Source organism: Hypanus sabinus, chromosome 2 (assembly GCF_030144855.1).
Source record: "Hypanus sabinus isolate sHypSab1 chromosome 2, sHypSab1.hap1, whole genome shotgun sequence".
In the NCBI taxonomy this organism is placed as follows: domain Eukaryota; kingdom Metazoa; phylum Chordata; class Chondrichthyes; order Myliobatiformes; family Dasyatidae; genus Hypanus; species Hypanus sabinus.
In genome coordinates this window covers 65,306,119-65,318,547 of record NC_082707.1, presented here as the reverse complement: position 1 = coordinate 65,318,547, position 12,429 = coordinate 65,306,119, and positions in this window count along the sequence as shown.

Below are 12,429 nucleotides of genomic sequence, written 5' to 3'. Positions count from 1 at the left end.
TGATCAAGACACAGCTACCTTAAATTTATAAGAAAAAATGCTTTTATATGGCAATAATGAACATCTGAAGCTAATGGAATACTGCCAAAGGATAAACATACCTGTGATGTCGAAAACATAACAACCAATTTGCACAACGTAAGATCACACATATGATAATAACCAGGTAATCTATTCTCCTGGTGTCAGGGTAGGGGTAAATATTGGGGAGAACTACTCTTTTCTTTTTTAAATAACTCTGTCCATCTGCCTGAGAGAACAGACTGGTTCTTGCACATGGAAACACTTTGCATTTGGCTGTGAAAGCAACTGCTGCATCCAATTAATCCTCATTTGTGAACAAATTGCAACTGGGAATAAATCGCACCCAAGTTTTTAAAAGTAGTTTCAGCCATTTCAGTCAGCTGCATACTGACATAGTTTAATTGATAACACTGAGTTTTGTTTGCACTCTTTCTGCAAGGTCAATAGCAATTATGCCAAAAAGCTCCAGTTATATCAAAGAGTAATTTTCTCCTAGTTGTTGTAAAATCATCTTACAATGCCAAAACAAATACACTGCCATTGAAAGTTACAAATACTGAATCACTTCTCAGTTGATAATCCCCTTCAGATTCTCATATGTGCACTTAGCATTATGACTCTCCCAGTGGCCCAAGAAATGCTGCTCTAGAGGAATCCCTACCCAACCTCAAATAAAAATCTCACACAAAAGACTTTTGAAAATGACCTCGGAAATGACTTCTATATAATTTTTAGATTTGATCTGTGACCAGAACACACAATTCTCCATGCCCATGAAGGCTACTCTAATGGATCTCTGAATTCATTCAGCAACTGGTCAAAAATCCTTTAATGTTTTATGCACCATCCACAAGTTTTAATATTACTTTTAATTCCAACCTAGACACTGCAAATGTATTTCTCCTATATTACAGGGTAATCTTTTGCTTTCTTTGTCCACTGTTCATCACTTTAGTATTTAAATCTCAGGAACAAAAATAAAATGCTAAAAGCAACTGTAGAATGCATAAGAGTGGAGAAAAGAATGCAAAAGAGTGGATTAGATATCAGGAATATATGAAGAACAGAACATTCAATTCATATAAAAAAACAAGTAGCAAATGAATGTAGTTGTTAAATGTAAATAATATATTAGATCTTACAGTATGAAAAAGTAGCCATACCTTAAAGAACCTGAGATTAATTCAAATTTGAGATGATAAATTATCTTATGAATCCCCTAAAAATGCTAAGCCTTCCTTTTCACAACATCCATAAGATACATACCTCAGATGTTATAGAGTGCAAAAATCTTTCAGAGAAGTTCTGAAACAATGAAAAAGCAAAGTAAGTGAATTATACTCCATTTTCCAAGCAATGCCTGGTTACAGTTTAGCACTTATTTGCATGTTATTATGCATATTGGACAACTAACACAAATACTGGAATAACATTAATCATAAAACAATCATGGTTGTTTCTAGACTCAGCAGCGCCATTTTCTCCTCATTTTCTGCATGCTAATATTTCTTTTGATGATAATCATGATATTTTAACGAACTGTTATTTTAAAATTATCTTATGTTACGATTTCCCTATGGTTGTACCAAGCCTGGCCAGTAAAGCCCATTATCCCTATTAGTCTGTCAATAGCAAATCAGTTGATTGCTTGTTCTTTAATTGATGGAACAGATTGCTCCGCCTACTGATGGATTACATCAGAGTAACAGCTGTGATGCCTTGTCCCACTGGATTTGCCCACAGACTGCACCAAAATTATTTTGGGTTATACTTCAATAAATCGTGAGGTATGAACATGTGATAGCCTCTAATTGCTGCCTAGAGCCATTGCAGCCACATGATAAAGTTATTGTCTGCCAGGCTGTTAATTATTTGACCTAATGATTTTTTTCAGAGAAGTCAGAGCAGAAACACTGTAGAAAGGCACCATAAATTTATGATCATGTTTTGCTTACTAATAATACTTTCCCTAAGTTTTCAGCAAAACTTGAAAAATAAAACAGGCACTGAACTTAACTTCTACACAGTTAGCTTGTAAATCCAGGAATGAAACAGATGTGAATACAAAATTACTGTACAAAATAAAATTTAAGTGCATTAATTATCCATAGTTTTTGCTTGAACGATGTGGCATCAGTAAATGGTAAAGATAAGAAACACCAAATTTGGAATTTTGCAAAAATATTTTAGAAGTCTCTAATTCAGCAATATTTGTGCCAGTAATGTCCAGGAGTCTTAATACAATGTGCTTAATCCCCATTTAACAAAAAAAAAGATGGAAATAATATTGGGAAGTGGTATTGCTTGACCATCTTCAAAACATTTTTGAAATTGTTACAAAGTCATAAAATTTAGGAATAATTTCACAATTTACCAGTATACCCCTGATCAGGATTATCAGCTAAAAACATTTGATCTACAGATGCAAAAATTATGATTTATACAGTCCAGGTGAAAGTTTTGGTTCCAACAATGGGAAGAATTTTTGAATTGTGATTATTAAAATTAAATCTGAAAACACCCCCCCCCCCCCCACCGCCACCTTCTTTCAGTTTGAACAGAAGGGGTGAAGGAGATGCACAGGTAATCTGATCTGAGGAGGAATATCGATCAGCGAAATCCTTAAAGCCTAATGTTTTAAAGTTGTTAAGAGACTCAATTTTGCTGGTTTCTTTGGCCTTGGAAAGCTCAACAGCCAGTAGGAAGCATGAAGGGACAATTTATTGTTGGGGATTGCTAATGGGTTGGGAGGAGCAAGGAGCAAGACTGTTTTCCACTTTCCTCCCCATGATGTCCAGCATCCATTTACATCCATTTCAAATTCCATCACAATTAACCCCACCAGTTCCCAACACAGCGTATTTGAACTCAAATCTCATTCTTTATATCCTCATAGTAATATCTGGCCACAATAAATCTCTATCTTCACTCAGTATTCCTCAGTCAATCTGACAATATTCCTTCAACTTTAAATATGTTTGCAATTAAAATATTTGTCCAGCCCAAATACCCAATATTATTCACGCACTTGCACACTCTCACAGCATGATTTCTACCACTTCATAGATAGCCTCTAACCATCTCTCACTACTTATAACAATGTTACCTCTTGACAATTAACTTTATTTCCTGATCATGCTGTCATGTCACCAACCCTTCCTTCCTCCCTCCCCAGTTCAACCATGATATAGTTTTGAATCAAAATCTTTGTTTACAAAGCACAGTCTCCTTACCAATGATCTTCCAACTAAGATCTCACCCTCCTGTAAATAAATTAACCCCAACATCGATAATTAAGCACGCACATTGTCACTTAGTAAAACTAAGACATGGCTTCTCTATTATGTCAAACTAGCTACTGCTAGCTCACAATTAATGTACATGCTCCATCTAGATGCACATCTTCTGAAAGATACATATCCCAATTATGATCTTGTTCCAAATCAGGACCTCCAGTAAAAGATCCCATCAAAGCCATTAAATCTTTTCTGATTGCAATTTATTTCCAAACCATGACCTTCATAGTGACACTTTCCCCCCAGCCTACAATAAGACTCTCCCCGCAAACCACAATGTCTTCCTGCCTACTCCATCCTCATTTATCCATGGCTGAAAACTTTTGCTACAGAATCTCTCACTCAGAAGACAGCCAACCTGTTGAAGTATGATGAAGGAATTTAAAAGCTAAAGAGATTTAAAATAAATGAAAACCATGAAACAAAACACTACAAGGCAGCTATGTCCATGGAGTACATCATTGAGGATTTCATCTTGAATTTGCACTATGACTTTAACACTGCTGCTTATTTCCGCAGGACATTTGGAAAGCCCAAAGACCAGTTTGCAAAATGGAATAACTTATGCATACCTATTCACCAATAACATTGGGTCTTCTGTCTTCTAGTTTGGGACTCTAGTGTCAAGATGGAATTGATGTAAATTTAATCTTAATGAACGGTGGAGTTGACTCATGAGATTATTTGGTCTACTCCTCCTATTCATGTTTCTTAAGCAGCTAATAGATATTTTATGAACTTTAAACATACTTAAAATTCTAAATCATAACTGACATTTCACGTTTGAAGGAATACTCTGCTGACACACTATTTTTGCTAAGTAGTAGCTCTGTAGATTTTTCTGAAGTTCCAAGATGTTATAAACACAATAGCCTTCCAACTTCCTTTAGAATTTTTAGACATGAAATACAATTGCTGTGAATCATTTAATTTCCTTGACCATTCCATCAGTTATAACTGAAATATTAACCAATTGAAAGTATGTTAATTAAAATCACACTTTTCTGATTAAAGCTCTCAAACTCTGTTAAACCATTACATAAATTCATAGTGGCATCTTTTTCATGAATTTGGATCCACGATCCTTGGGATGAGATGTAAACATATCATGGTTAAGCACGTAGCCTCAGATCTTGTGAACGTCATCAGAATGCAAGTAACTCAATAGCTATTTTTAAGTATTTGCTATTAGATATTTTTAAAAATGTAAAAAACTGGTTAAGAATATGTCCTAATTCTATGGAATTATTTCACTGGTGTTCTTTTTAATTCATTATTTTTAAGCTTACGAAGTGAAACCATTTGGATCATACTAAAGTATAAATAATGTGTCTTATAAAAGTTGTGCTTTAATTTGGGGACAATATCATTGCCATATTTCAAGGGGGTGTAATGGGGGGGGCTCATCTACTGAATCTATATGGGTAGTACTCAACAATAAGAAAGGTGCCATCATTCTGATAGGATCATACTGCAGATCCTCTAATAGCCATTAGGACATTGAGGAGCAGTAATGCAGGCAGATCAGGGAAAGCTGTGAAAACAGCAGGGCTGTTGCCATAGGTGACTTGACTTTCTAAATTGCAACTGGAAGCCCCTTAGTGCAAGACATTTAAATGGAGCAGAACATATGAGAGGCATTCTGGAGGGTTTCTTAAATCAATATGTAGATAGTCCAACAAGATGAGAGGCTATAGTGGACCTGGTGTTGGTTAATGAGTCTGGCCAGGTGACTGACCTTACAGTGGGAGAACAGCTAGGGAACAGTGATCACAACACCTTAGGTTTTAGGATAGATATGAGTAAGGATAATTACAGCGTTTGTTGGAATATATTAAATTAGAGAGGGAAAATTATGAAACCATTAGGCAGGAACTAGGGAGATTTAATTGGGAACAACTTTTTTTTTGGTGGGGGGGGGCAAGTCCACATGTGGAGGCTGTTTAAAGACCAACTGCACAGAATACAAGCTGGCCAGTGGTGTAGTGGCATCGGCACCAGTCTTTGAGGTGAGTGGTCCTTGGTTCGAATCCGGCCTGCTCCTTGCACACTTTCCACCGTGCTGGGTTGCCCTCATAAGCACAGACAACAATGCTAAAGAAACGGCAAGGTTGCCACCCAATGCACCACAAGGCGTGGAGAGGAATACCAACAGAGTACAGGACAGTTACGCTCCAGTCAGAAGAAAGGACAAGGGTGGCAAGGAAAGAGAACTTTGGATGTCAACAGAAGAGGTGAATTGAATCAAGAAGAACATGAAGTTTATGTAAGGTTTAGGAAGTTAAGATCAAATAGAGCACTTGAGGATTATAAAGAAGTCCGAAAATAACGCAAGAAAGAGCCTAGGAGGAGCCAGGAGGGGCCAGGAAAAGTTCTTAAGAAATAGGATTAAAGAGGATCGCAAGGCATTCTGTACATACATCAGGAGCAAGAGGATAACTTGGAGCAGGTAAAGATAAATAAGGGAACATGTTCTTGGAGGCAGAGGGCGTGGGTGAGGACCTAAATAAATACTTTGCCTCAGTAAGGAGAAGGACATGGAGGATAGGGAGATCAGTGGGGAGCATGCTAATTTGCTAGGGCATTTCAAGATAAAAAAGGTGAGTTTGTTAAAGAACATTAAGTTACCAGGGCACAATGGGATGTACCTCAGCTTAATGAGATATTTTTGATATAATTTTGCTGGGATTTTGGCCACAGGTGAGGACCACTAAGTCTGGCAAACAGAGAATATTGTTCCATTATTCAAGGGGAACGGAGATAATCCTGGAAAATATAGAGTGGCGAGTTTCACTTTAATGGTAGGGAAGTTATTGCAAAGGTATCTTAAGGATACAACTTATGAGAGTTGGAATCATGACCTAGTTAAGGACAGACAGCGTGGCTTGGTGCAGGAAAAGTCATTCCTTAGTGAGGTTTCTGAAGTGGTGACAATGGTGCTTGATGAAGTTAGATCTGTAGATGTTGTCTACATATGTTTCATGTGGGAGACTTTTCCTGCAGAGTAGATGCATAGTATCCACAGTGAACTGGCCATTTGGATTCAGCATTGGCTTGCCAATAGAACACTGAGAATAGTGGGCAATAGCAGTTATTCTGGCTGAAAGTCTGTGATTAGTGGCACCTGCAGGAATCCATACTGGTTCTGATATGCAGATGACCTGGATAAAAACATAGATAGATGGGTTAGTAAGATTGCAAATGATAAAGAGATTGGTGGTGTTTTGAATAGCACAGAAGACTGGTAGAGGATACAGTGAGAGTTGCGTGGAATGATGGCTGATGGTGTTTAGCCTAGTTGAATGGGAAGTACTGCACTTCGGAAGATCAAATGTAAAGGGACAGTACACTATTAATGGCAAGACACTAAACAGTGTCACTGTGCAGAGGGATCTTGTGGTCCAATTCCATATCTCCCTGAAAGTGGCTACACAGGTTGACAACATGTTAAAGAGGGAAAACACAAGATGCTGGAAATCCAAAGCAGCATACACAAAATATGGAGGAACTCAACAGGTCAGGCAGCATCCATGGAAAGGAGTAAACAGTTGATGCTTCAGGGTGAGATCCTTCTTCTCGACTCTGAGGTTTACCAGGAAGCTGTCCTACAGAAGGATCTCGGCCCAAAATGTCGACTGTTTACTTTTTTCCCCAAAGATGCTGCCTGGCCTGCTGAGTTCCTCCAGCTTTGCGGGTGTGTGTTGTTAAAGAAGGCATAGGACATGTTTGCCTTTATTAGACAAGGAGCTAAGATCAGAGCCAGGAAGTTATGTTGCAGCTTTATAAAGCTCTAGTTAGACCGCATCTGGAGTGTTGTATTCAGTTTTGGTTGCAATATTATGGAAAGGATGTTAAGGCTTTGAGGAGGGTGCAAAAGAGATTTGCCAGGACGCTGCCTTGGTCAGAGGGTATGTGCCATAAGAAGAGATTCAACATTCTTGGGTAGTTTTTTCCCCCTAGATCAGCAGAGGCTGAGGGTAGATCTGACAGAGGTGTGTAATTTATGTGATGCATAAATAGTAGGCAATCAGTATCTTTCTCCCCAGAGTTCAAATATCTAATACTATAGGGCATGCATTTAAGATGATGGGGTACAAGTTCAAAAGAGATGTACAGAGTAGTTGATGCTTAGAATACACTGCCTGGGGAGGTGATGAAGACAAGTATGATAGAGGTGTTCAACGGGTTGTTATGTAGGCCCATGAATGTGCAGGAAGTGAAAGGATATGGACCTTGTCTAGACATAAGAGTTTAGTATAGCTTGATGCTGGATTACTAATTTAATTAGTTTGGCGTAAAATTATGGGCCGAAAGGACTGTTTCTATGCTTTACTGTTCTATGCTCTGTTCTACACTGTCATTCACAGCTTGACTATGTACATATTTTGTATTAAATCTACTGGGAAATGTCTGAACTAACATTACTTTTCAGGTTTACTCAATAGCTTGACAACTTATGAATTAAGGAACACTGAACTATGATGCCAATATGCTTCATTATGTTTTCACATGTGGTAGTGGTTATTCTGTGACAGGAATCTGAGGTTTTTGTTATTTTGGAAATACTTTATACAAAATTAACATACATAAATCATAACGTCCTTCAAGACATTGGTTCAAAGCTGCCTAGCACACATTCCCATTGAACAAAAGAATGTAGAAGGGGGAAAAAATCATACTTATGTAAGTCATTCACAGCAGGGGAATGCTAAGATTTAAAAATTTGGGGTACATCCCTTTTCGTAATGCTATTTCCAAAAGCTCTGCAGGGCACGAGAAATGGATATGAAAGCCAGGAAATATAGAATGATGGCAAAACAACAGTAGATATGGGAAAGATATAAAACACTAAAGCAAACAACACAATTTTAGCAAACAACACAACATAATCCACATGTTGTGTGGATACAAGAAATCTCCTCGCAACATTAACGAGCAGTTCCAGGAGGAGGGAATACAACAAACAGTACTCAGAAGACTTAGGAGCATAAATTGAAGAAGACGATGCTCAAATAGAGCTGGACATGTATGGCCACTTTGCAGAGAAACTAAATAGCTAGAAGGTACACTACAGAGTTTTTTTGTCAAAAGAAACCTGGATTGTACCGTATTAAAGTTCTTACCATCCGTGTCAATATTGCTACTTGGAAAACAATAAAATGCAAGTTAAAGCAGACATTTTTGATGTAATGACATCTTAAAGTAACTAATAACTCTGATCAAGCCATAAGGTAGAAGTAGTTTTCCTTAAAATTGAAATTGGTGTAGGCCGCTGAGTGAGCTCCTTCCATTACAAGATTTCCTTCACATGCAGAGAAAATCATCCAGGTTCACTTCAGAGCTTGATGTCAGTGTGCTCCCAGATCAGCTGGGATATCCAATGTCAGAAACAAAATAGAATACGACTTCATTTCAGAAATGATCATCTTAGTTGCTTACCATATTTATGATAATGATGAACTCATCTTGGCTGTCTGCTTGCAAACAGGCTGGTCATCAGGAAGGTATTAAGGAGGAAGATGTGAGAAAGGGGAAGATGGTGGATGTAGTCTTTAGGAATGCAATGGAAATTTGAAAAAAGAGGAAGTTAGGAGAGGAAATAGGCAATTTAGCTCTTCAATTTAATCTAATCTGTGGTGCCACCACTGAAGAACGCTTGTTCTATCTGCAAGGAGATCATGAATTTCCAGTTCTCTGCCATCTTAATAATCCACACCATTCCCACTTTGACTTATTTGTTTTTACCCCACTGCAACATCCCAATGAATCTCAGCCTATATTGCAATACATTGAAACCTTCAGAACCTAAAAAAAAATTCAACAATTTCTAAATAATTAGAGACAATGAGGGCTTATTCATTTCTATGCAAAGCATCTGATGAAACGATTGATTTTCAATGACACCAACTAATCTCCTTCCCATCAAAAGTTGCCTTTGACAAATATGTATTTAGTCCTTTAGATTTTAAATATAGGAGAGATATAAAAACAAATTTCAGTTAGTATATTTCTCGTTTAAACCCATTTTTATTTCCAACTCTTTATTTTATTCTATTGATTTGACATTTGAGTTAAATTTGGAACATCCCAGAACAGTGGGCTAAGCAGTGGCTTATTTAGTTCAACTTTCTTGCTTCATTGAGATTCAAGTATGTATAGATTTCTTATTGCTTAAATTTTAAATTCTTAACAATAACAATGTCACGTCAATCACTTCCAAACAAAATGAAATCACACTGAGAGCTTTCCTTTTCACTGGCTCAGTGCAAAATCCAATTGTATCTATTCATGATCTATTTACAGATTTTAAAATACATTTAACTAACCAAATCATACATGATGTCGTTTCTGAGAGAATATTTTTGGCAGTATTAAAAGTGCAACTCTTACCAGGCAAAGCTACAGCAAAGAGGTTTCGTTTCTGTCTTTGTGTGGATGACCCATACACAGAAACATTCTTCCAGCTGGAAATATATTCCTAATGATGTTTTAAATAAGACACAGAGCAAATTTTAATTCAAAGAATTATTAGAACCCTAATAAATTATCCTGTCACAATAAAGTAACCGGGAACTTAACAGAAAGTTCTATAAGAGGAAGATAATAAGATTCTACTTCATGAAATAAGCATCTTTGTACAACTAAGTAAAAGCTTTTCTGTGATCTATAGAGTGCAATGATATCTTAATTAATGACTCTCCTTGCAAGAGCCAAGTTCAGTTTTTTATGCACATGAGTCTCTAGCAGATTTTATCCTTGCTCCTGATATCTCCAATAAGTATTCCTAATTCTAAAATGACATTACTGTATATCCATTAATATAGTAAAAAAAAAAGTACCCTGCTGGTAATCATTACCTTTCTGGGTGAAAATAGATGTTCAGTTAACAGTGGTGATTCTGCATTCAGTAACCCTTTTTCCTCTTATTTCTTCGGGCACTGGCCTAATAAGCAATAAAAACAAATTACAGTTCAGAGCCACAATAAAATAGATTGTGTCATGAGCATTTTAATCTTTACAGCTAATAAGCAAACATTCAGATTAATAATTTCTTATTAACCTAAAATAGATTTACTGTAAAAAGAGCAGCCCAATATGGACATTGCAGTGGCAAACAGATGCTACATATTGTTTCTTAGTTGGAATTCCTTTCATAAGTCCCATGGCCTTTTACTGTGCAAGTCACTGTAAGATTCAGATTTATTTATCATATCTACATCAAAACATACAGAGAAATGTGTCATTTGTATAATAACCAGCACGCCCAAGGATGTACTGTGAGCAGGCTGCAGCTGTTCCCACATATTCCAACACCAACATAGCATGCCCATAACGTTCAGCAGAACAAAAAAAGCAGCAGCAGCAACAACAACATACAAGTCCCTTTTCCTCCAAGCCCTCCCCTCAAATAAACATGCAGGCTTCCAACTCCAGAACAGGCCACTGCCAGGCCCCCAGTCCCCAGTCTCAGCTAGTGGGTCTTCAGTCTCCAGTCCCTAACCCAAACTCGCAGATGAAATCTGGGGAGTTTGGATAGACTGCTCTTGATGTCACCATAGTTTCTACGAGAATGAATAAACTGACACTCTCTTAAAAAGCTTCTGACATGTTCATAGAGGCATCAAGTGTGGCATGTTTCATTAATTAATTGGACTGAACAGACAAAGTCTCAATTAAGAATTGTAAATTAGAATAGTTAATTAAAATTGAAATGGGGCAAAGAAAACAAAATTAAAAAAAGAACATCTGGATTTGCAAGTCTGGAGGAGAGAGGGGACCAAGCAAACGTTTTAAACCAAGGGTACATATCTAGTCTAAACTGGGTAAATGATAACTCTTGAGTTTACTTCCCACACATAGCAAAATCAAGCCAACTAAGTGGAAGAGTGAGTAAGTTTTCAGATGACATGAAGGTTAGTAGAGTTGTGGATAGTGCAGAGATTTGTCAAAGGTTACAGTAGGATATAAACAGGGTGCAGAGCAGGGCTGAGAAAGTGCTGATAGACTTCAATCGACAAAAGTGTGAAGTGATGCACTTGCAAAGATCGAACTTGAAGGCAGAGTACTACGTTAATGGCAGGAGTCTTGGCAGTGTGAAGGAACTGAAGGGTTTTGGAGTGTCTAAGTCAATAGATCCTTCAGAGTGTCTGCAGGAGCTGACAGGACGGTTAAGGCAGCATATTGTGTGTTGGCCTTCATTAGTTGGGTGATTGGAGTTCAAGAATCACAAGGTAATGTTGTAGCTCTATAAAACTCTGGTTAGACCTTACTTGGAGTATTGTATTCCTTTCTGGTCACCTCATTATCATGCATTAGTGAGGATAAGAATAGGATGATTTGGCAGATGAAAGTATGGCTGAAGAACTGGTGTAATTTTGGTTCTGGTCACCTTATTATAGACAGGATGAGGAAGCTCCAGAGAAAGCACAGAGGAGATTTACCAAGATGCTGCCTGGATAACATAACATAGAACAGTACAGCACCATACTTTGACCCATGATGTTTTGCGACCCTTTAACCTACTCTCAGTTCAATCTGACCCCTCCCTCCCACGTAGCCCTCCATTTTTCTTTCATCTGCTTCTAGCACCAACCTGGCAACACATTCAATGCACACACCACTCTGTATAATAAACATTCCTCCAAACACCTTCAAGTAATGCAGCCCCCCACCCTTTTTTTTAGCCACTTCTGCTCTGGGAGAAGTCTCTGGCTGTCCACGCTACACTCAGCGGCCACTTTATTGGGTAAAGCTGCTCATTAATGTCCCTCTTGGTGGCGCAATAATATCAGTGCTGGACTCCGGAGCGAAGGTTCCCGAGTTCGAATCCAAGTTGGGTTGAGCGTTGAGCTAGCAACTCGGCCTTGTAAAAACAAGAATAGCTTGCTACGGAAACATCGTCAAAAGGCAGTGCCCCAATAACTCCACTGCCGAGTTAAGGGCTATTCTGCTCATTAAAGCAAATACCAAATCAGCCAATCATGTGGCCCCAACACAATGCATGCATACATGATCAGCAGGTTGAGTTGTTATTCAGGCTAAACATCAGAAAGGGAATGAACTGTGATCTAAATGACTCTGACTGTGGAATGATTGTTGGTGCTCAACG